The sequence below is a fragment of the Sciurus carolinensis genome, chromosome 16 (genome assembly GCF_902686445.1).
Source record: "Sciurus carolinensis chromosome 16, mSciCar1.2, whole genome shotgun sequence".
In the NCBI taxonomy this organism is placed as follows: Eukaryota; Metazoa; Chordata; class Mammalia; order Rodentia; family Sciuridae; genus Sciurus; species Sciurus carolinensis.
The window spans coordinates 19,846,343-19,871,291 of record NC_062228.1 but is presented as its reverse complement, the minus strand read 5'-3'; the positions used below and the strand labels follow the sequence as shown (position 1 = coordinate 19,871,291).

Genomic DNA, 24,949 nt, shown 5'->3' with positions numbered 1-24,949 from the left:
ACAGGGAAAAGTTGCCTAACTACTCTTAATCTTGGTTTCCGCATTTTATAAATGGGGATAATTATAGTTTCTACTTAATTGAGGTTGTACTGGAAATGGATTGAGATAATTCATGGAAAGTGCTGAGCACAGTGTGTCTAAATAGTAAGTGCTCAGGACACATCAGCTATTATAATAATGCCAGTAGCCTGGCCCTGGCTTCATCATCTCTACCATAATACCCTCCCTGCTGGTTTTTCCTATTTAAGAGTTTCTACCTCTTTCTATCAGTTTCTCTGACTGCTGGTTCAGGAAAGGTTTAATAAAGACCTGAACATGGTACCCCCTTCTCCATAATCTTATTTATTTATTTGGTGCCAGGGATTGAATCCAGGGTTCTTAACCACTGAGCCATATCCCCAGCCTTTTTTGATTTTTTATTTTGAGACAAGGTCTCACTAAGTTGCTGAGGTTGACCTTGAACTTGTGGTCCTCCTGTCTCAGCTTCCCAAGTGGCTGGGATTACAGGCATGCTACACCATGCCAGGCTTCCGTATCCTTATTAGGCTTCCTGGGACCTCATAAATAAAGTTGAAAACCTTGAATTTGGTATTCAAACACTCCCTCCATCAAGCATTTCAGGATTATGCCTCACGGTCACCTGCAGATATCCACTCTGCTCAGTTACATGAAATCTGCACATTCACATCCTGGTGTCCCTGCCGATATGGCTCCTTCTCTAGAATGCTAAGATGCAAGGGTCAGAAAGCACCCTGCCAAGTGATTTCTGGACAAAGATTTGAAAGCCAGGCTATTTTAGAGTTGGAAAAGATCCAAAAGGCACTCTACAGATGAGGAAACTGAGGTTAATTTATTTTCTCAAGGCCACACAGCTATTTATCAACAACTCCAGCACTGCACTGGCTATTCTGCCCAGAGGGAGGGAACCACAGGGCAGCCTATTAGGAGAAATTTGTCAGCAATTGGCCACAAACTTGCTGACAGGTGATCTTTCTCCATTCGGGAGAAATGGGACAGAAGTTACGTACCCAATAAGAAAAGGCATGGCTTTCTGTAAGTGAAAATTGGTTACCTCTCTGGCTTGCAGGGGAATGGGGTTGACGGGGAGGAGGCAGTTGGAATGATTCCTCATGATCCAATCTATTCCTTACTTCAAAGACTCGGCTTCTCAGGCTGCATTAGGTTCCTGACGACTGCTCCCAGACACACTACCGAGATTTGCTGAAGTTGAAGATTCTCTGAGATGTTTGCAGAAGGAACAGTGATGAATAAAACACAGGAATCGCCAATGTATTACTTGGAAGGCAAGTGTGTCCAGCTCAAGTGCAAAATTGCAATTTTTGCTGCAAGATAATAATACTAATAGTGACACTTCATTTATATGGTGCCGTTCAGGTTTCCAAAAATAATAAGGAAATGAAAACTATATCTTATACCACAGCTGCGTCTCTATATGAAGCATAGAGTGGGCTGAGGTGGCTCAACACAGAGCTCTCTTTACTACTGGGATATTTGATGACCAGGCATTTTGAATTAGGATTGATCATAAATGAACCTCAATTTTCAATTTGACTTCGGAGTTTAAACATAGTCCTGCTGCCATTGTCAAACAAGTACTTTGAAAACTCTTTAAAGGTGTGGTTTCAAGAAGTGGATGATGGAAAATTGACATCTGCTGGTATTATCATAACAGCACAGCCAGGCTCCCCTGTGCTGGCTAGTCACCTGTGCTTGGTGGTCTGGATTTGTGTCCATGGTGACAAGACAGGGAGGATTCCATAGCAATTGAAATGCGTGTCTCCAAGAGTCCTCTGCAGTTCAGTGACAACTGGGGGAAGGAGCTCTCTCAGCTGGGACAGTTTCCACTACCTAGGGCCCTTCAGACAGATACCAAAACTCAGAAGCTCTGTGACCTGCCCTTTCTCTGCAGACATCACTCCCTAGAAAGGTGATTCCTTTCAAAGGTGGGTGAAGAAAGTTGTCCTGGGATGGTATGGAACCAGTTCCAGTGAAGGTTTTTAACTTGTGTATTTCTCCTGCCCAAACTTGTCCAGTTGTATGCGCTGATGACTCTTATTTGTTTACCCAATACTTGGGCCAACATGGAAGCTTCCATACTGCCAGTAGGGTGTAGACAGTCCTCCCCAGAAGCTGAGATGTGACTTAGGTATATTGTGTGAGTGTGCATGTGCGTGTGTGTGCGCACACACCCTGGGGATCAAACCCTGTGTCCTGTGTGTGCTAGGCGAGCACTTTGCCACTGAGCTAACACACAGCCTACTTGTGAATTCTTATGGGAGGTCACTTTTATGTGCCCATCAATGTCTGAAGAGTTCCATATATTTTATCTTTGGCGATTTTTTGCATTGGCTACAAGGCTCAAATCCATGGACCATTTTCTCATACAATCCTGTGTCCCTTGCAAAGAACTCTTCACCACTTATGTACCTACTACCTGTTATGCTGTCCACCATAGCTAGCCCTGGATATTCCACTGACCTGTATCACTCGGCTTCTGTCCAGGTCCCAACAGCCTGCCCAATCCAATCGTTGCTCCCCAGAAGCTAAACTATTCAGTGTTTAACAAAGGCTACTTCTGCTCCACCCTCACATCCATCTAGCAATCAGCATTCTATTTGACCTTGGAGAGGAACTCAAAAGTCAGATACCTCATCCAGTTTTGCAGCAGATAATGTTCCTCACCACAGTCTTTCAAGAATATGTGAAGAAATGAAGCTTTGGGGTTTCTGAGTTGAAAACAATAGAAACAGAGTCTGGGTAGCAGAACTGTTGCACAAAGTTAAGCAAAGAAGGCTCAGAAAACCACCAGGAAGATCAAGAGGCTGGACAGTTGGAACCACAGACCTGATGCTGCCATGGAGCCAGGTAGATGGAGGCAATGCAGTCATCCCCCATGACACGGGCCGCTACTGCTCACCCAACCACCTCTGTGGTCCCTTGAAATCAATCAGCATGACAGTGACAAGACTGAGTTCTCCATGGTCAATGGCTGTGTGCATATACACCCAAGATACTGATCCTAAATTTGACACAGGTATATTGGGATTGAACTGATATTTAGCTTCCAGGAAAAATAGTTAAATGACTTTCTGGCCTTTAAGTCTCTAGGTAGAAGGAAGTGTCTTCTTTCCATAAAGAATCTCATCAAAGGTTTATTTCCCAAGTCCAAGAAGGTGATTCTGATGCCATGCAGCCAAATAAATGAACAAGTAAACAGAATGACAAGCATTCACTGCAAGGGATGAGTAATATCCAGAGTGTTGTGTTCCCGGGTGTTAAGTCACTCAAATGGGAGTCTTGTACCGTTTAACGAGACTCCATCTCTGCTTCCATCTGGGTAATTTTTGCTGTTGCTTTGTTCTGCTTCTGCCAAACAAGGTTGGTGACTAAGAAAACGAACCCCAAAAATGAGGTTAGGAGAGATGCTGGCTATTCTGGATAACAAAGTAGTAGATCCATGAACTGAATCTAACAACATGCAACATAACAACAGTGAGCATGACAGAAACTCCATTCCATGCATTGTCTCAAGGATTGTTATGTATCAATTTAACATCAGAGCTATCCTATCAGTGTGACAGGGAATACTGAGGAACAAATGAAGGGACTTGCCCAGCTGGTAAGTTGCAGGGCAGTGCTTTGCAGCAGGGCAGTTGGATTCCAGAGCCTGTGCTCACAGAAGGTGCCTTATCATGTCTTCTGTGCACTGGAACAGGTGGGGAAATGTGACTTAACAGCAGCACATAAGGAAAAACAAATAAACAAATAAACTGTGGCACATAAGTCCTCTGGGTGATGTGGCTGGCAATAAAAGCTAATGTAATGTAGCCTTGGGCTGCAATAAAAGAAGTGTAGAGAAGGGAGTTGATAATCTAGATCTCAGCTGCCCAGATTTCTGTTCTCAGTCCTGCCCTAGGGGGAAGGGTGGCAAAATAAATGAATGGGACTTTGAATCTGGATATGTTGAGACTGGGAGAAGGCATCTATGAAACTGTGGCCCAATTTATCAACATATCCTATGCAGCTCCTAAAGGCAAATACTGAACGTGGAGGAAGAATTATGGGTATTCTCCATGGTATCAAAGGCTATATCAAAGAACATAACCTGCTGGACATGATGGCGCACTTCTGTAATCCCAGTAGCTCAGGAGGCTGAGGCAGGAGGATGGCAAACTCAAAGCTGACCTCAGCAACTTAGCAAGGCCCTAAGCAAATTATTGAGACTCCTGTCTCAAAATAAAAAAGAAAAAGTACAGGGAATATTGCTCAGCGGTTAAGTGCCCCTGGGCTCAATCCTTAATATATTTACAAAAAAAAAAGGAAAAAGAAAAAAAAAAACTATGGGGAGACGGAGTTGGCCTCAACCACTCAAGGAAACATTTCCAATGGTGAAGGCTTCCACTGTACTGATGGCTTGCGTTAGAGAATAATGAGTTCCACGTCACTGGGACCAGAGGCATTACTTGGAGATGACAGCAAATGGGAGCACTTGCTGCACGGGGCCTTGATCTAGGTGGCCTCTCAGGGGACTACCTAAAGTGCAGTGGAGAGTCAGGAAAGTGTGCTTCCACCCTTATAAAATGCTGGCCCTCATCTTACCCAATCCTAGGGTCACTGTGGGCGGTAAGTCTCAGATGGCACCTTCTAGCTGGTGCCTACAACCAAGTAAGTGCTCAATAAATGCTGGATTTTCACTATTATCCAAAACCGGTTTCAAATATCTATAGGGCTGCCGGAAAAGGAGGAAACAGTGATGGGAGACTACTGGGGAAAAGTCACAAAAGAGGGGCATTTTTAGCTCCTCTTTCCTTAAATAGAAGATTTTAATGAACAGAGTTAATGAATCACCTTTCGCCCCACAGGTTCCCTGAGAGGTAGTTAGCGGCTGTCATCAGCATATTTAAGGTGCTGCAGGATTATTTCCAAAAAGAAAATCTGCTTGGAAGAGAGTTAGACCAGGAGGTCTCCAAGGCTCCTTTTATGGATATGATTTGGGATCATGTGGAGGCGCAGGATGGAGTAGTAGACTCTTCGCTTCTGTCCTGCTGCTCTGCCCCTTAGATCCAGGGAGGCTGGGTCACGTGACATTCATCAAACATAGTAGGAGGCAGCTGAGCACCTAGACCTTCAAACCCAGCATCCCCTTAGCCTTGTGAGCCTGCACAAACTTCTTGAGCTTCCCTGAGAGTCACTGCCCTTTTGTAAAACAGATAGCGCTACTCTCCCCTGGAAAGGCTGGAGAGAATAAGAGAGGAACTGGGTGCAGGACCTGATGCACAGTAGGATCTCAAAAAGTTGGCTGTCTCCCTTTCCCTTTCCCTTTCTCAGGTGAGTAGAGGCAGATCGTCCTTTTCCGTGCCAGAACCAGGCGGGGGGAAACACGGGCCTGGGGCAGGGACAGGTGCCACAAGTGGACTGCAGATGCGAAACAGCAGGACAACCTGGAAGGCCCCAAGCCTTGGGAAGCCCAGCCTGGCTGTGATACTGGGTGTGCAAACAGCAGGGAGCCCATTAAGGGCCCTGAGAGGGTGAGGGCTGCTGTTAGCAGATGCCAAATCAGTGTGCTTGTGCCTAGGCCGGCAGAAGACAGTCTAGGGCTAGGCCTTCTTCAACGGCTGTCTCTTTAGGAGTTAAAATTGTCACTGCTCAAACCCCTTGAAATCCCAAACTACATTTACCTGAAAAACAAACAGGAACAGTCTGGAAATTGAGACGATTTATCAGGAGACTAATTATCTTTTAAGCTAGTCTGGAATAGTAATGAGCCCCTCTTACACGAAACCAGGCGTGCGATGGCTATCTCCACCCCGCGTGCTCAGCCAGCTTTCCCAGCCAGACAAGACTTCAGGGTAACTTCCCACAGCAGCCCAGACACCAAATGAGCAGGGGGGGACGCAAAGCAAGAAGGAGGCAGGCATGTTTCAAAAGCAGTGATTCTCTCTAACGTCTACAATCTCGACTGCCTTTTGAGTATTTGAAATGCAAGAGGGATGAATCACTTAAATTTTGAAATCATTCAGAAAAGGCAGGCACTGATCAACAATTCATCTCTAATTGGGAGAGACCCGGATCTAAAGCAAATGTTCAATACAGGGTTTGAGGCCTAATCATTACAAGGAGGAACTATTAGCTGTCACCATTACTCTATAAAACTAAACCCAGGTCTGTTTCTGAGAGAGCAAATGACCTCGGCATTTATTCAGGATTCATCATGAACAAGATATAGAACTAAATGTTGATTTTGCTTTTATAGCAATCCTAGGATGCATATGTTACTAGGAGGTCTTTTTTTTTTCAGATGAAGTTTTAGTTATGTAGTTTATTCTTGTTTCCTTGCTTTGTAAGCCATGGTACTGGAATGGAGAGGGTTTGAATTGCTAGAGAGGGTAAAGTAAGTGAAGTACTCTGCTTGGGGGCAAACTGAAAGGAAATGGAAAAGAGAAAAAAGCTCAGTAATAAAGAAAGATAAATAATATTTAAAGCCGCATTTAAAAAAAAAAGATTGTGGGAAAAAAGTCTATGATGAGCAAAAGTGCCAATTTTCAATAAACATAGGAGTTGAACCTCCTGTTCAACTCTGCCTCACTGGTTACCCCTCATCCCAGCCCTGGACAGGGCTGCCTCCAAGTTGAATAACTGGTCCACACCTCAAGGATGATAGGGACAAACTGAATATTCTAGAATGTGTTCCTGGGTAAAACATTCCCAAAGATCCACAGTGGATCTGAGTGCACCCAGTACTGTTGGTCCCTGTTGTCTTCAAAGCTTATTCTTATAATGAAGAATAAGAGCATTGATAGTAAACACTCTACTCTGAATTCTTACTATTTGCTCTTAGTGATGGAGCCTAATGCAGCCTTAGAAGAGATCTCTGTGTGTCCTAAACTAAGCCCAGGGAGGAGCCTCCCCTGTCACTTGGTTGCCCCATTAGGTGATCGTCACAGCCAGGCCTGAATCCATTTACTCCAAAAGAGTTCAATGAGGAAAGGTAACCTTAACACTTGTCAATCTTTCCAGTGCAGAGGATTTCTGGAAAATAAGAAGGGGGAAAGGGTTTCATGGAAAAAGTAAAGGTTTTTCTTCACCTGCAGCAACCAGGCAGGAAATTTTAAGATTGACGAACACCGCTCAGTTACAGAAGGCACCAGGTAAGACTCTGGCCACTGCTCACTGCAACCTCTAAGCACTTTATGGCAAATTCCTAGATTCAGCATTCCAGATGCCCTCCATGAAGATTCTGACAGGCAGAGGAAAGGAAGAGACACAGAGATTTGTATTTGGTCTGTCATGAGAAAGAGCATCAGTCTCTCTTACACTTTTTCTTCCCCTTTTCCTTCTCTTCTCTCTCACACTCCTTTCTCACTTAATATCCCAATGGACCCGATTCCCTGCCTGAGCAGAAATCTTGACCACACAACTTTGAGAACAATGCTTTATCTCAATAAGTTGCCAGTCCTGATGACCAATTAAAATAACAAGGAAATTTTGCCTCCAGTTCTAACAAATGTGCATTATTTACAAGCACTTAGAATTTAAAATTGACTTCTGTTTTTTTTTTTTTAAGTTAAATAAACTGTCCAGTGGTAAGTGAGCATCAGTTTACAAAACACTTTGTCTTACTTTCCACTGAGTGACTTAATCCTCCCTCCCATAATCCATTTGCATTGATTCCTTCTTCATCAAGGGTCCAGGCTATCCAACACAGCTCAGGGCTGCAAAAACTCCTGTGATCACCAGGGAGGCAACTGCGCTGAGTTTAAAGAAAAATCAAATAAGTACCACTTAAGAGGGAATTGTACTTATTTTTAATAGAGATTTCCTCTTAATTATAATGTAACATTAGTTCTTCTTTCATTCTTCTCAACTTTCATAATGACACTATCAACCAGGAACAAATATAAATTTGTGCAGCCTGAAATATGCAATTTAATCATAAGCCATGATTTCCATATCACTGAGGAGAGGAAAAAAATCAAATGATTAAACTCCAGTGCACCAGGACCAATCTTGAATTAAATTTTACTCTCTGCTAAAGTTAGATTTTGTACAGCAATATCAAGAACGGTTTAAAGGTAATAGTAAAATATTTGCTTTTATATTAAAACTCCATACCCAAAAGTGTTTACCAAAGATCAAACTGCTATTCTTTTTTTGCAAATTAGAAATGTCTTGCAGATGTCTTCAAAACCTCTTGAAAGGGTTGGCAATGATATCACAGCAGTCTCACTAATATTTCTCTTCTTTATTCATTCTGTTCCCCTTGGAATCAGACATGATGCTCTTCCTGCCAGAAAAAAAATCCAGAAAATCCTCCCAGATCACTGCTTGGTGAGTGCTAACCTTGTTTATCCTGCTGCCCAGCCCCCACTCTGGCTTCTGCTCAATCTCAAGTTACAAGATTTCCCAACTTTCTAGCAAAGTCCAAGGTGAGAAGAGGCTGAAGGTAATGGGATCCACCCACTAGAAAGATGCTAATCCTGACAAACTGCTGGAGCAGGAGTCTGAACCACAATTAGATTGAATTCGGTCTCTCCGGAGAGGTCCAGACAAGGCTGGTGGTAACAAAACCGCTTTTCATGGTGCCCTCAAAAGCAGATGGGCTCCATGCAGAAAGTTGGAGAAGGACGCCATTGCCCTCTAGTGGCCAGAAGTGCAATCTTCCGCGAAGGAGTCCATTTCCAGAGATGCACAAGGCTCTCGATGTCAGGGTAAAATTATAGCAGAAAGATGTTTAATTATCCTTCTCGAGTGTTTTCTTTAGTCCTTCCTGTTCACAGAGGAGGCTGTGGATGGCTATCACAGTAATCCTGATGAAACGGCTCACTCCTACTCCTACTACCTCATTAGGATGGGTCCAACTTTCTCCAGCTTTAGTTTCTGTTTTTAATAGACCTGTTGATTTTATTCTCCCAATTAAACCACAAATGTATATTAGGTCAAATATCTTTAAATATTTCAGAGTCGTTAACTTTGAATTGGAAAGGCTGACAACTCACATTCTGGGTAACTAAAGAATGGGAGTTCTTCACAAATTAGTTAACTTTTTACAAAACGACTCATTTCATAAGGGGAAATTTTATCCAAAACACATTTTGACCCCTTAAATCATTACCTCGTGAAATACACAGTGCTTAAATTTTCTAGGGAGAAAAATACTTGGGAATTCATTGTCATTCTGAAAATTTGGCAGTTCAAGAAAAAGGTTTATTACCCACTTTCAGCTCTATTAAAGCACTGTTTCATCATTATTATTTTTGTTATTAAATGATCAGGTGTGCCTCTAATCAAGGTGAAAAAAATCAATACTGAAAATAAAGTCAAAATTAGTATGTTTCTCAAACAGCTACCTAACCAAATGTATTGAGAATGAAAAATAAAATCAGATTTGCAGAATTTTTTAGGTGGTTCTAAAAAATAGGTTTAAATAGAGAAGATCCAAGTTTATGTGAACTATGAGCTTCAGAAGTCACTGGTATTCATTCACAGGCAAGGTTCACACACTAAGCTCATGGGAGTGTAACTTGTAAATCAGACCATGAGGTCAAAGTCATGGCATTTCCCATATGAGGGTCCCCAAACCAGAATCTTTACAAAGCAGCCATGTAATTCTATTCAAAGTGAGAAAAAAAAAACATGAATTATGAAGACATGTGCATTAAAAGAGCATGAAATTGATCCGTATTCCCCCAAATCATGACATGGTTCTCCAAGTCTGCCCCCTTTCTTCCAAAAATAAGCAACGGAGAATACACATTTGGAGCCACCACAGTAAAAGGGAAATATAAGTTCTGGGCCATAAAAAGATACAGCTGTAACTTTAAATTTTTTTTCAAATTAACAAAAGATTGTATCTTAATTGAAAATAGAATTTAGGTTTCTAGTAATTTTACTGTCTGGTGTTCTGATAAGAATGCTGAGCATAATGAAAGTTCTGAAGTGCTATCAAGATGGTCCACTGCTTCAATTAGAACTATTTTAAAAGCCTATTTTTCTAGTATGCCATAAACCCAGTTTGAATAAATCTACATGTCTAGGCCTCACCACATTATCCCATCTCAAGCCTTTCTATGCATTTCTTCATTCCTCTCCCACAGGGGTGGGAAGGGTGGTTTCTTTTCTCAAACAATGTTATAAACAGATCCGTATATGCAGACTCTGAAATTAGAACTAAAATAATGACAATAATCATTATTATTAACAGTGAAGTATGGCTGCAAGATATTTTTAATGCACTAATTTGTAATGCCTCAAAAAAGCAAGATATAAAGCTAATTCTTACTCAAGCAAAGTTTCCTGGCCCCTCCATGCCTTTGCTTGTTCTCTACTGGAAACTACTCGCATTCCTTTGTACTAGGCAGGATTTCAGTTTTGCACAGAGGATGAAATTCCAGGGCCTACTGGCCAACTTTAAAACTTGGAATGAGAGCTTATGTTTAAGGAACTTAACGTGACTGTAGCTTCAGAGTCCCTCTGGTATTGGCCACAACTATGTCCTTTGTTTTGCAACTTTTATTCCTTTGTTCCACTGAAAGAAGACCAGGCTCCCTGCAGCTGGGATTAGGCAGTGGCTTTTATGTTTCGGTGTCGGTGTCTGCACCTCCGTATTTGTAAAAATAATTCCAAGATTAAGGAAATGAAGATCGGTTCCCTTCTCTTTTCCTCTCCCATCTTACAAGGCTCTAGCGCACAGAGTCCAGCCCGGCAAACATGCTGATGGCGATGCGAACGGATCCTCGCTCCTGAGAACACATCTGCATCCCCATCCCCAGGAAATCCAGACACCCCGCAAAACCATCGATGTCTGCTGCAAGCCCAAGTGATAAGGAAATTGATCTACTCTCTCGCCAGATTAATTATCGTTGCTTCCCTATGATTAAACCGAAAACTTACTCACTGTCTCATTTTAACCGATAGGAACGATCAGAAGAAAACGAGAAAAGATTTCAGGGCCATCTGAACAAGATTTCTTTAGGAGGAAACGGAAGGGAAGACTTTAGGCAAATGTATCCCCCATGCAGCAGTGTTCCAGGAACGACCCCCCGCTCCCCGCCCCCATTCCCACCGCTTAGGGAACGACCCATCGTCATGCGGGAATAGCCTTATTAAATAATTAAAAGATGCATCTTCTTCATAGCAATGCCACGGCCCGTGAAATTCCTGCTGCATTATCAGCAAAAGCAACAGGGCTTCTTCTAGCATCTAGAAAACCTTTCACCCGGGAGAGCCAGGAGCGCGCAGCACCGGTGAAAGCAGGGCCTTGTCAAGAAATAGACAAGGAAGCAGGACCCTCGGGCCTCTAAGATTCCACTTTCTCTAGGGACTCTGCTCCCCAGGGTGAGGCGACCCTCCTAATGGTCCTCCGGGTTGGGAACAGGGGAAAGGGATGCTCTCCTCGCCACCGTTCTCTTCCTGCCGGCTTCTCTCAGTTTCCTACCGCCGGACTCGCGTTCTGGGGGCAAAGCGCAGAGAGGCCGTGCGTGCAGGGAGCAGGAGAGGCTTGGCGCGCTCCGAGAGGAGGCGCAGGCTTGGGGGAAGCTTTCGTTCGCAAAGTTAACGTTAACCTTGGAAGGCTTCGCCCAGCCCAATCCCGAGCCCAGCCCTAGTCCGAGCAGCTCACAGACCTACCCCTGATCTGTTAGGACTTTAGGAACCGCCGCCTGAGCTCCCGAAGAGACTTGGGCTTGAGGGCTGGAGCGCGCGCCGCAGTCGGCAGCCCCAGAGCCGCAGTCAGCGGACCAAACCCACGCTATTAAAGTGCGGGGGATCGCCGCTCCAAGCCCGGCTCCTTCCCTTTTTCGGGGCTTTCCCGGCAGTATCCACCCGAGGGACTATGCCCTGGGGATCGCTCAGCCGAGATCTGGGAAGACCGCGGAGGAACCTCTCAGAGAGCGGTCGTCAGATCGCAGCTTTCCAAACCAGGCGCAGCGCGGGCGGGCAGGCACTGCGCTGGGGGCGACTTTTCCCCAGAGAGGAGACCGGGGGCAGTCGGCGTGTCTGGAACTCAGCTCTGCAGTCCCTTGCCCCAGTCGGCTGCAAAGCCCTTGTGCCATGGCCTGGGCACAGACCCCAAAGGAGGCCTGAGCGGGGAAGAGTGGTGGAGCGCACATCTGGCTCCTCTACCCCCCTGCGCTGCCCTCGCCCTCAGCGGGCTCCCTTCTCCTTTCTGATTTTTAAACAAATCTTTTACACGCACCCCTCCGCCTTCTGCTTTGCATCAGCGAAGCCTTCTCCGGTCAGACCCCAGCTGCCCCCTCCCAAGACAGTCTCTAAGGAAATCCTACCCCCACCCACTCCAAGAAGCTCCGTCCTGGCGAAAGGAAGGGACTGGCGGAGCGCCTCACCTGGGGCCCTTGCGGGTGGACGCGACCTCCGGCTGTGGATCTCTGGTGCAGGGCGAGCGCGGCGGTGTCAGCCCCAGTCCGGTCCCATTCACAAGTCGGCGGCGGCTGCGAGCGGCCCCCGCGGCATCTGCTCCTCGGCCCGCGACGCTCCCCTCAGCTGGCGGCGGCCGCGGAATGAGCCGCCGAGCGCGCTAGTGGCAGGAATGAGAAACGGGGGGAGGTGGCGGGCGGGCGTGTTGGTAGGGGGGAGGAGGAGGGAGGCCGCCGCTGGGAGGGATGGAAAGGGCGGGGGGCGGAGAGGAGCTGAGGCTGCGAGACGCGGCGAACTGGGCCTGGCAGAGGCTGCGGGGGCCGACCCTGTCCGCGCCCCTCCCCCAAAGGCCCGAGAGATGCCAACCCCTGAATCCGCTGTCACCCCTCCCGCCCCGGGTCGCAGCGCTCCGACTCCCTTGGGGCTCAGACAGAGTCTGGAGCTACTGAAGTTGGGCTCCAGGGACGCACAGCCAATCAGGGAGGGCGACGGAGGGAAGCTGGAGAGCGGTTGGGAGCCCCCATTTTCCTCCTTCCCCCAAATCCGCTCCAACTGGTCAAGCTGGGTCCTCGCCTGGCCCGCCGGGTGGTGGGTTGGAGGAAGGCATCGCTCAAGTGGGGGAGGCAATCAGGAATTAGGGAGCGCATTCTCTTCTTTCTCACTCTACCACCCCACCCTTCAAAAATCCTTCCACGTTGGCGGCTCTTCCCCAGCGCCCACCCCTTCCCCAAAACCCGAAAGCCCCCATCCCTTGCAAACTCTGCTGTGGTGCGGATGGAGAAGCCAAAGGGAGGGGGACTTTGGACTTTGGGACGAGCTCTCCTGGTTCTCTCCCAGTTCTCTTCTCCCCCCACACACAGCGCCTGGGGGGGGGGGATGCCAAAAGGTCAACCTCATCCCCCACCTGAGGGTTCCTTGATCCTTACCCCAGAGGAATACCAATCCCCCGAGGGGCGTCACTTGTTGCCACCCCCACCGGTCCCTGCAGACAAGCCAAGGAAGGTGGAGCGTGCCGAGTGCTTTTCTGCAGGGGAGAGGGTCTGTGGGGCAAACTACCCGCATCCTCCCCAGGTCCTTGGGTTTACTCCTCACTGAGGGGTGCCGGCTAAAGGGAGGAAGACCAGCGCCCACTTCCTGCCCTCCTTCACCGAGTCGCAGGGAGAAAGACTGGCGGAGCCGGGTCTTTGCAATCACGCTAGGGACTGGGCGGGGCGGGGCTCTCCTGGTAGCGTGAGCCGTGTGGGGACCCGCACCCTGAGCGGGGAACAACTCTGTCCACTTGGGGATCCCTCTTTAGGACAAGCTTCCAAGGTGGGAGCTGGCGGAGAAAGAAGAGATGAAGGGAAGGTGGACGTGCAAATGGGTAAAGGGTGGAAGGAACCGCTGAGAGTGGAGATGGAGCGGCAGATCCGTGAAGAAGGGCGAGGGGAAAACTGGGCACTGGAGCAGAGCAGTGGGAAAAAAGAATGAAGGAAGGTGAGAGAGCCAGGAGTTGGTGGGAAAAGAGGCCCCCAAACGAAGAGTGCCTGGAAGGAAGGGGAGCGCTCGTGGGAGAGACTGAAGTGTCTGGAGAGAAGAGGGGCTGCAGAAACCCTCGCTCCAGCTCTTCGCCACCCGGGGTCCCTGAGTGCGCAGAGCTCCCGGGTTTCCATCCTGCGCAAGGAACCGTACACCGTGATGGGAGACCAGCGACGCTTCCCTAGTACCTGCCCTCCCGCCCGCATTTATCTGGGTGACACCGGAATCGGGATCCTTATGTCAATAGGCGCCTATGCCCGGTCTGCCTCCTGTACTAAGGAAAGGACCGCGGCCTTTAAATTGCCCGTTCCTCCCAGGAAAGAGCCAAATTTCCAAAAACTCGGTTCCCTTATTCCTCTGCTTCCCCCACCTCATTGCATAGATGCCCAAGGTGACAGGCCTCAGGGCCACCAATAGCTTCCTCCACACCGACTCTTGGGAGACCTGAGTGCTGTTCTGGAGAGTGCGGTTGCAGACTCTGTCCCCTTTCCTTAGCTCTGCCTCGCATTTTCTGTTGGTCTTTTTGACTCTGCCCTTTCAAGAACCACAGCAGTGTGGTCTAAACCATAACGCTGGGTATGCTACACCAAAAGTCTCCACTCTTAGGAAGCATGCAGGCGATTGCTTGCTCTGATCTCACCATTGATCCTGAAAAGGAGAGAAGAGGGTCTGATTCTCTCTCAGAGATACTCGAATTTTGCTCTTGTTTGGCTGCAAATTGTTGCTTGGTGTTTAGCATCCTTTCCACGTGGATATAAAGGGAACACGCAGTCTTTGCTGTCAATCTAACTGCATAGGGGTAAAGATGCTCAGGTTCTGTGATGGTTAGCACATCTCTTGACCCGTGAGGAAAGTTTCATTAACTCCAGTTTGGAGCACACCTAAGAATGAACCTGGTCATAGGTAATCTGACATTAACTGGAAAAGTGTCCTCTACTTCCTGTTCAGAAGTTATCAAATGGCAGCAGTTGTTTTTAGAACCATCCATTTCATGAATGGTAGCATCAGCAAAATTTTAAAATAAGCTAAAAATTGCTTGGTAGGCTTGCACTGACATTGCACACTTAAATCAGAGGACTCTAGTATAGAGCTGCAGTCAATAGTTCTTTGCACAACCTAGCAATTCTATGCCTAGGATTCTACTCAAAAGGACAGGATACATATGTCCACACAAAGACATATACCTGAAAGATCCTAACAGCATATTCGCAGTTGCCAAATCTAAAAACAATTCTAATACCCATCACCCATGAATGGGACAGACAAATAATATTCCAATGGAATATTACTTGGCAAAAAAGGAAAAGAATATTGATGATCATTCTATTATGAATGAACTTCAAAAAAAATGCTAAAGGACAGATGCAAAGTCACACATTGTAGAATTCCAATTATAGGAAATGTCTAGAAAAGGCAAGATTATAAAGACAGAAAGCAGATCTTCCTGTCTGGGGTCTAAGGGTTTAAACAGTAATTGGCTGCAAAGGGGCAGGAGGGAACTTTGTTGACTGATGGAAATGTTCTAAATCTGGAGAGTGGTGATGATTGTACAAATTTACTTTAAAAATCACTGAAATGTAACAAAAAGGCAAAATAATTTTTGTTCACACTCTTATTCTCAGAGTACCTGTGACCCACAGTTAAACCCCTAGAGGAAATATTTGCAAGGCAGTTTTACCGAGAAAAAATATATATATATATATATATATATATATGAAGAAAAAAAAAAGTAGTCTAGTTCTTAAGGAAAGATAACCATGCTTCTATTCTATTCAGCAAGTTCTATTTTGGCAACTGCTTGGAGAGTCTTATAAGTGTTAAAGCAAGTTAATTTCCCCTTTCACTCTTCTAAGTGATTAATTCCTGGGAACTAGAGTTAGGCATTCCAGTTCGTGACATTTTAAACACACCTACACATAGACACAGTACAAAGTGCACATTTCAGAGGGGATTTTTATGACTATGTTAGGATCTCTCTTAGAAATCCATATCAAGCACTTGGGTGGAGTAGTGTATGATTACAGTTTAGATTTAAAAAGGAAATGAAAAGAATAGGAGAAAAGAGAGAACCCACTGACAGCTCAAACTGAAAGACTCAGTTCAGCCCAGCGGCCAAAAGTTTGGGTGTTTATCTTAAGTTGCCTCACCTCTCCTCTGCCTTGTTCTTCCAGGGAGGAAGCCGGGGTTCATGGCTGCTCCGGAGCCAGGATAAAACAGACCCTTCTGCTTCCTGCCTGTTCCAATCCAGACAGCCATGGGGCCCGAATGAGCCTTTTCTTGTCTTTGTCCTTGTCAGCAGGAGTTTGATAATTTTCCCTTAGTTCCCTCATCAAAGAAACAGGCTCTGATACCTCTGATGCACCCCTCCTCAGACTAAAGACAGTGAGACTGTTCCTTGTTTTCACTTAGGAGCTCCAGGCTTAGACCTCTCAAAACTTCCTGCTCTCTTAAGTATCCTTTGTAAGTGTTGGAGAAAATGAGGCAAGATCCAAGCGGGGAGTGGGTTTCCTCAGACCAACTGTGCCTTCCCCGGGCAGAGGGAGATTGAGAAAGATGACTGGGAATTCCATTTCTGAATCAACACTTCAGGTAGAGATTTCCACAGTTGGATACTTAGAAAAAAGCAGGAAGACCACACACCTTTGATCTGTATCTGATTCCTGGTTCTGCCACTTACTAACTGTATGACTTTTGGTAATCCTTATATTTCTGTAATAGGTGGTTTTCAAATCTATGAAGTAGGAATTATTATCTGTGCCTAGATTGTGGTAGAGATTCAATGTCCATACCTACCTAGAGGAATAAGTACTAGAAACAGGGCCCATGGATAAAAAAATGAATAACTATTATTAATTATGGGATCTGAATCTTACACCTTAAATGACTTGAGCAAGAAAGATGTGTTGCAATTTTGAATTATACTAATCATGGATATTAACATTTTCTTAATGTGATTAGTAATAAAAAATTCTGGTCAAGAATATTTTGGCAGTTTAAAATTCACTTACATTCTAAGGCTTGTTTGGGTCATATAGAATTAGCTGTGCCTCTCTTGGGAAGAAGTCCTTAGATCTGACACAAATCCATTGAATCTCCTTGGGTAAGCCATTCTTTTCTCTGAGGCTGAGGTCCAGCACTTGTAACGAGAGCTTGCCCAAGGTGAGCTTTGGAGAGAATCCTTCCGGAGATGATATTCTGAGGTCTTCCTTCCTGTTCAATAAAATCAAAGCATCTCAGAAACGCAATTCCCCTTTTTGCCACTAGGAGCAACCAGCCAATAGTCTCAGGTTAATAAGCCCTGGCTCCAGGCAGACTGTCTGAATCACATGATTTTCAACTCTAAACATTTGTCACCTAGCCTTTAAGTCCCTCCAGGGGAAGGTGTTTTCCTTTTCATCTATATCTGCATCCACAGCAGCTAGTTCAACACCTGATGTATCCAACAGGTAAGTCTGGTAAATATTTTCGAACGAACTAATAAATGCTTTTGAGAGGATGCAAACCAGTATATTGGTTAAATATCACCACACTACAATTTCATTATGAAAGATCTGAGCCCTTAGTGTATTAAAAATATACTTCTTTACCCTCATACCTCCACAAGTTGGCTGCAGTTGCCTGGTCTAGCTTGGGTTGTGCTGGGGTGAATCAGTTTGCCTTCCCATATTGTTCAGTTTCCATCCTCCTCCTGGAACTAGTCTGTGCCTGTTCTCATAGTGATGGAAACTGCACAAGGGGTCATGCGGAAACACACACAGCCCCTGGAGTCTTAGTCACAGAATCGGGAACTATTCTGTCTAACTTACCCCGGTGGCCAAAGTACCTCATGTAGCCAAATAGAAAGTCAAGAGGTAAAGAAATAGAATGTGAGTTTTCAGTGGGGGAAACTTCAGAGTTGCACAAGGAGAGTGGATACGGAGACAGGTGAAGAGCACTAATGCAGACTCCTTTAGGCAGAATCAGGTTCCCATCATCCCTCCTTTCTGAACCATCTTGATTTTCCAGGTCTCGAGTCTAGTCACAGATATAGTCCTCTGGACCTTCAGAGACAATCAGAAGGCAAGTCAGTCTCATGTCTGATCATTGTAACTGTGTCCTTCCTTTACATCAAGGTTCAAGTTGGAAGGGAAGAAGGCAATCAGAAATAATAATGTATATATAATAACCACTAGCTATTATTAAGGGAGTTTTATATTCCAGAAGCCTTATGTATAAAACTAACAATCCTCAAACCCTTCCTTCAAAGTATTGTATTATTGTATTTTTTTTTCAAATGAGAGAATTGAGACTAGAAAATTATATGTACTGTCCAGTCTAAAACAATTGGTAAGAACTGGAGCTAGGATTCTAACCTGTGGGTATTTGACTCAAAAGGGTGAAAAGAAGGAAGGGAGGGAGGGAAGAAAGGACTGGAAGTGAAGAAGGAAAAAGTGGAGAAAGGAAAGTAGAAGGAAGACAATAAAACCAGGATGATCTATTTGGAAGTCATCTGTTTCCATGTGAGAAGAAATGTGTGACATCTGAGGATCATACCTTCCCACACCCTAGAGGTGCTCAGAACAAGGACCTTACAATGCTTCCTTTCCATGGCCGAGAAACCACCACATGAGCTAACACTGTCTGCCTTGCTGGTCTTCCAGCCTCCAGCTTGACTACTCAGGACCCACTAACCTTCGTGCATCATTGTTCAAACACAAGTGTCCTCTAGATTCACATTTGCTGTTCCGTTGGCCTGGAACACCCTCTCTCTATTCTTCCTCATGGCTTACCCCTCAACTTTGCCTATTAACTGAGGACGTCCTTGGCTTGCTCATCAGCAGAAACACCCACTTGACATTCTGTTCCTCTTTGACCATGGCTTTCTATCCACTCAGAATGCTTTATTTTGTTGATAAGGCATGTATCTACTAGACATTGTATCTACTAGAAATATTTCTATTTGCTTGTTTTTATTTGTTGTCTTGACCCACTAGGATACGAGCTTCCGGAGGGCACAATACATGTTCTTTCTTCTTCACTCCTGTAACTTGAGCATCTAACACAGTGCCAGGCATATGGTAGGCTCTCAGTAAATATTTGTAAAAGAAATGCATGAATAATAAATGCATGAATAATGCTAACTGAATGAATGAGTCCCCAAACTAAAAGCAGATGGATCATCTGCTTGAATCCAAACATGGTGCAAGTGTCCCTTGCTTACAAAGTGAATTTAATGATGCCAGTTATTCACATTACAAAATGATTCTTTGATTTACCAAAGGTTTCATTCAGAAGCTTGTTAAAATAGCTACCTCCTTTAACACTTTAAAAACTACAATTAAATTTCCTAGACTATATGAATTTCCTAAAGTACAGTGTGCAGGTATACATAATGACAATTCTGCTTTTTGATTCCAGTTTGTTTGCAGTATGGATGGAGAGATTGGCTTATTGAAACACCGAGTTTCAGAAGGCTATTTCAATGTTCCTGTGCGCATACATTCACATTCTTTTATAAACTCGTGAATAGGTGCATTTAAATGTGTTTGCTCTCCAGGAGAACCATTGGAAATGCATTCAGGATTGATACTGGCTTGCTTTGCAAATAGTCTACAATTTGGACAACAGGATTTAAGAAAACTCTGTGTACCAATTTTCATGACCTTTAACTATCAGTACAGGAAGGGGAAAGCAGAAATCATCCTTATCCAACAGAGAAAGTCTTTTCAAGAAATTTGCCTTCTTGAATAACCCCAACTTAGAATAGTCAAACTTGTCCAGCATAGACTGAGTATTTCAGTATTAATCTAGATGCTGTGTATATTTTCCTCTCCCTATTCACTTGCCTTATGGGGGGCCAACAGCTAATATAAGTGTTTCCTTACAGCACAAGGTGAACCAAAGTCAATGTATTTTTATACACAGGTGACTCAAGAGCTTTCTTTTGGAAAGCAATATTCCAGAAAAATCTCTTATTCATGGTTGATAATCACCTTGGTTCTGATCTTAACTCGTGATTGATTTCCCTTTGTACAGATTATTGTTCTGGGCTACGGGTAAAATTAAAGAATAATTTTTCTGTGCTTCTGAGGATTGTACACAGGTTCTTGCACATGCTAGGCAACACGTTGTCACTGAACTACTTTTCCAACCTAAGAATCATATTTTTAATAGTTAGTCATTGAATACCTGAAAGCTTTTACTCAATTCTTTACCACTGATCTACCAAGTATTATGTCCACTTTGTAGGTGAGGATAGAAAAACTTGGAAAAATAGAATGTTTTATTGAGTTAAATAATTGGATGATCAATGAGTGATTAAATGTAATTTCATTGTTCAAGCATTACCAGGGCATATAACTGAGAAGGCAAGTTATATGGAGGAGGTAGTAAGGAGAGTTAAGTCTTTTTCAAAGGTATTCATTCAAAATGAGAATTAAAGTTGCAGAGGGGTTAGGATGTTCATAGGAACAGAACATGACATACCCAAGGACAGCACTCTACAAAGACTTTGAGGCCAAACAGGATCTGGAGCAATCGAGAATCTTAAAAAAGAATCCATAGGACTGATAGAAACTATACAGAGACTTACAATCCAGAGCTCAGTAGAATAGTAAGAAAAGAACCACAAATTGGACCGAAATACAATGGGCAGTTATTGAACGATGTGTTGTCATTACTCCTTTGTTGCTGCTACTGCTGTTTTAAGCAGGGGTGGTCTGATTGTTGACAAAGAGCTCCATGGTTATGAATGGAAGAAAGTGGGAATGAATGCATGAGGACTTATCCCAGAGAGAGACTGCAGCTTGGGCCAATGAGTGACAGCAAAGAAGAGAACCTGACCATGTTCTAGAACTGCAATCAGGACTTCACATTAGGTTTATTTACAGTACCTAACAGAGAAAATAGTGTCAAGAATCACTTTCATTTGACTGATTCAAGCAATTGGGTAGTTATAGATGTGTATTATTGACCTGCAGAAAGTTGGAGTATGACCAGGTATTTGTCTATAAGGAGATATGGGAGGTTAGGTTCCCAAACCAGCAGCTTTATGAAACTATTTGGGCACTAAGGTACTCTCAGTTGTCCTCCTGGATCACCAGATGTTTAATTAGTTAGAATAGAAAGCACTCATGTGTCAGGCAGGAGACATGGGTTCTGGACTTTGGACTTCTCTCTCTCTTTCTCAGAGCCATTTCTTCTTGTCTAAAATGAAGAGGCTTACCCAAAAGGCTTCTATGTGGCTGTTCCCCTTGAAAAGTTCATGATTACTGGTTAGGAGCGCTCCAGATGAGTTTTCAAAACTATGTATGAAGGATCCACTTAGTTGATTCCATACCAGTTGGAGTTCTTCCCTGAGACACAGGTAAAGTAGGACGTGGCACAATGATAACGGCCAGAGACCTGCAGAGTCATTTAGGTTGTCTCAGAGCATAGCACAGAGGTCAGTAAGGTTCACTCATGCTGCCCTGAAGGGAAATTTGTCAATGACTTTTGACTGTTCATGCCATCCAGATATTATCACCTCCTCTCTTTCTTACCTGAAATGTCCACACCATTGTTCAAGCTCATCTCTTTTCTACTCCTATCAAGGGAAGGAAGACAATCCCATGGTACAGAGCACAGGCTTAGAAACTGAGTGCCCAAGTTGGAGCCCTGGTTCAGCTTCTTCCTTTCCATGATCAGATCATTTTCCTCTGTGAGTCTTCAGTTTTTTGGTCTTTAAAATGGTATCTGTACTTGCTTCTGAGAATTGCTGTGAGTTAGAAAGGTGATATTCACAATTTTGCTTGGGATATAGCAAATGATCAGTGAGTGTTTTTCTCTGTTCTCCTTCCTCCTCATCCTACCCTTCATTATCTTCTGTCTTTCAGAACAGAGCTAAGGGATCATACATTTCTGAAAAATATCCACTGACCTTTTCCCCTCCTACAGAGAGTCTTGTCTGTAATTGGATCGTGCCTCATGTCATTCCCTCTGCTGTAGGTTTTACCCCATCTCTCTTCAAGAGATGTCTACAGGCCAATATTTATTGGTATATCAGTGCTGTATCTCAAGTATACAGGCATACAGTAGGTATTCAATAAATGTTTGCTAACATTACTGCCAGAAAGGATGTTGGAAGGAGAAATCCTGGAAGAGGAATGGAAACAGAAGAGAAGGGGGAAAACCACATAGGTCATGTCAGTTTCTCAAAAGAGATTTTGGTATAGGACATAAAGGAAAAAATAGAGTAAAAGCAGAATCCATTAACTGACCCAGAATGGATTACCAGTTCTCCTCTATGGGACATACAGTCATCGTGTAGTCTTTAGTACAAGCAATCTTTGATTGACTAAGGAATGTTTATCAAAAGAAGCAAAATTTGCCATGTGTATTTACATTCTGAGATGCTCTGCTCCTTTAGCTTTGCTTACATCAACCAACGGAAGGGGGAGATGCTCCCAGACTGTCTGATTTCTTTAAGTCAGATGAGTCACAGAAGCAAACATTGGAAGATGTACTACAAAATAATCAATCATCAGATAAAACTGTTTGGATGTGACAGATGTATAAAATGAAGTGAGATTACTTTTTAAGCTAAAGGTTTGCATATTAGCAAAAGATTCTGGTAGAAGGAATAGAAAAAACAACATTGGTTGGACCACCATTTGAAAGGAGGTATCATCTCAAAGCAGAGAGGTAGTCAGAAATAGCCTTCCTTCACCTCTTAACCTTATTCCTCATCCTCATGCCCAGTTTCAGTAATTGCTTTTTCATGATGAATATCTTTGACTTTCCTTTCATTAACGTTGTGACTTCTAGAACACTGATCTGTTTTGCTTGGTCAATATCTGTCTTAAATATCATGTCATATATAGAAACATCTCCAGCAGTGGGAAGAGTAGCACCCGGAGTATTATTCCACCCATTTGGCTGATGAAGAAATCACAATGTTAGGCGAAGAGCTGTGTGCCCATATCCTTGTGGCTTCAACTAGTAGAGCTTGCAACCTACATATCCCATGCTTATTCCAGTATCCCCTTATATTTCTCAAATGGAAACTGATAAGCATCCTGTCTGAAAGGATGACAACTTCCTGTATAGTGGACATTTCACTTCTTGGAATCCTTTTCCTAAAGCCCAATGCCTGGAAATCTATCAAATCCTCTCTGTCCCCAAATGTCCACATGCTATAAACATCACCATCTTTCAGAAGATCCATGTTCATGTGTCTGATCTTCCAGAAATATTTTTCGCATACTCCTTCCCATTCCCCTTTCTACCACAAGTAGGGACTTAAAATCCTCCCTTTGTGCTTTGTACATCCTATACTTATTTCTAATACGGTACTTGACCCATCATTTCCAAATATTTTCTTCCAAGGTTTTTATTTATTTAAGTGCAGGACCATATTTTATACATCACTGTGTCCCCAGAACCTATCACAGTCCTGCAAATAGACTGTATCGGTACATTTGAGGGTAAAATAAGAATAACAGTTGGCATTTATTTAATGGTTACATTGGCCAGGCATAGTTTTAAGCAGTTTATATGTAGATTCACTTAATTCTCATAACATATATGTGAGATAGAAACTATTGACAAGGATCTTTTCTTGCAGGGGAAGAAAAAGAGGGGAAAGTGTGTCCACAAACACATGCATACACGTGGCAGTTGTGAATATTTTATGAATTGTGAACTTGATCATTTATAATACAAAAAAACTGAAAACTTATTGAGTCACACTGATAAACATATAATGAAGATCACAGGGGCTCTGTGACTTTTGCAGTCACTCATAGTCTGTGTTAAAGTTTTCAGTCCTGGTATCACATAGACATTCAAGATAAGGAAGGCCCCAGAATGTGAGTCACATGGAGAAATGATTTGGGGATGTGTAGTTTGGAGAAGAAAAAGCTCTGTTGTGGGGGGTGGGATATGATCATTTTGTTGAAATAACTAAAGGGCTGTCAAGAAGAAGAGTGATTAGATTCATTTTGCTTGGCCCCAGGGGTGCAAAACTGGGACTAATGCATAGAAATGTCAGAGAGAGGGAAGTCTGCTCTGTCTAAGGAAGGATTTCTGGCAAGAAAGGTCTCTGCTGTTAGATTTTGTGCTCCTGGGAATAGAAAGCTTTGGTTCACTTTCAGTATGGAAACTCATGCTACATGTCCATTTGACAGGCATTGTCATATCACAGAGGACTTCTGCTTTAGGTAGGAAAGTATATTATAGGACCACCATCATCTCTTCTACATATAAATTTTAATGGAAATGAAATGAGTCTAGTTAGAGTCACATACACCTGGGACAAAAGTGTTCTTCCACTAATGTTAAAAATAATGCGACCACCACCACCACCACTACAATTATAATGAACAGTCATGTAATAATGCTTGTGGGGCAGCCCCTGTGTGCCCAGTACATGTTTTCTCTGCTGGACATTTTGCATACACAGTGTTATTTAACCTTCACAGTAATCCTGATAGTGGATGTCATCAATCTCGTTTGGAGTTGTGGGAACTGAGACTCTGGGAGGTAAAGCCAGATGCTCATGGTTTGCAGGACAGTAACATTAACAACCCACGTGTCTGACCACAAAATCAGTTCTCTTTCTGTTTTGCAGAAGGGCAGAAGGAAAAGAGAAGTATGACGGGAAAATATAATAATTCTAGATTAAGCCAGATTGACTTTGAAAAAAGATGGCACACGTGTTCCCGAAGTTTCCTAATGTCTTCTGTAGCTCACTAAACACCATTGACTATATAGGTTGTAGCTATTGATGACGAATTCATTTTTTTGATTCCTTCTCTGAGTATCCCATTTAATCTGGAGGATACTGTACCCTTCATAGGAAGAGCTGCCTCAGGACTATAAGGTAACAGACCACCTTATGCATCTGGTGCATATCCAACTCCAAAAGGGCCTCTGCAGGTGAATAAAGAAAATGTGACATATATGGAGTACTATTCAGCCAAAAAGAAGAATGAAATCTTGTCATTTGCAGAAAATGGCTGAAATTGGAGGACATCGTGCTAAGCAAAACAAGTTAGCCACCAAAAGACAAGTATTGCAT

At 43.8% G+C, this 24,949-nt stretch overlaps 1 protein-coding gene across 1 annotated transcript in view; it reads right to left on the bottom strand.

Annotated features, from left to right (window-relative positions):
- Positions 1 to 12,644, bottom strand: part of Cdh11 (cadherin 11) — a 150,072-nt gene extending 137,428 nt beyond the window's left edge. The window contains exon 1 of the mRNA XM_047529789.1: positions 12,363 to 12,644. The gene's annotated coding sequence lies outside the window, so the exon portion shown is untranslated. The remainder of the gene's footprint in view (positions 1 to 12,362) is intronic.
- Between the last annotated feature and the right edge of the window lie 12,305 nt (positions 12,645 to 24,949).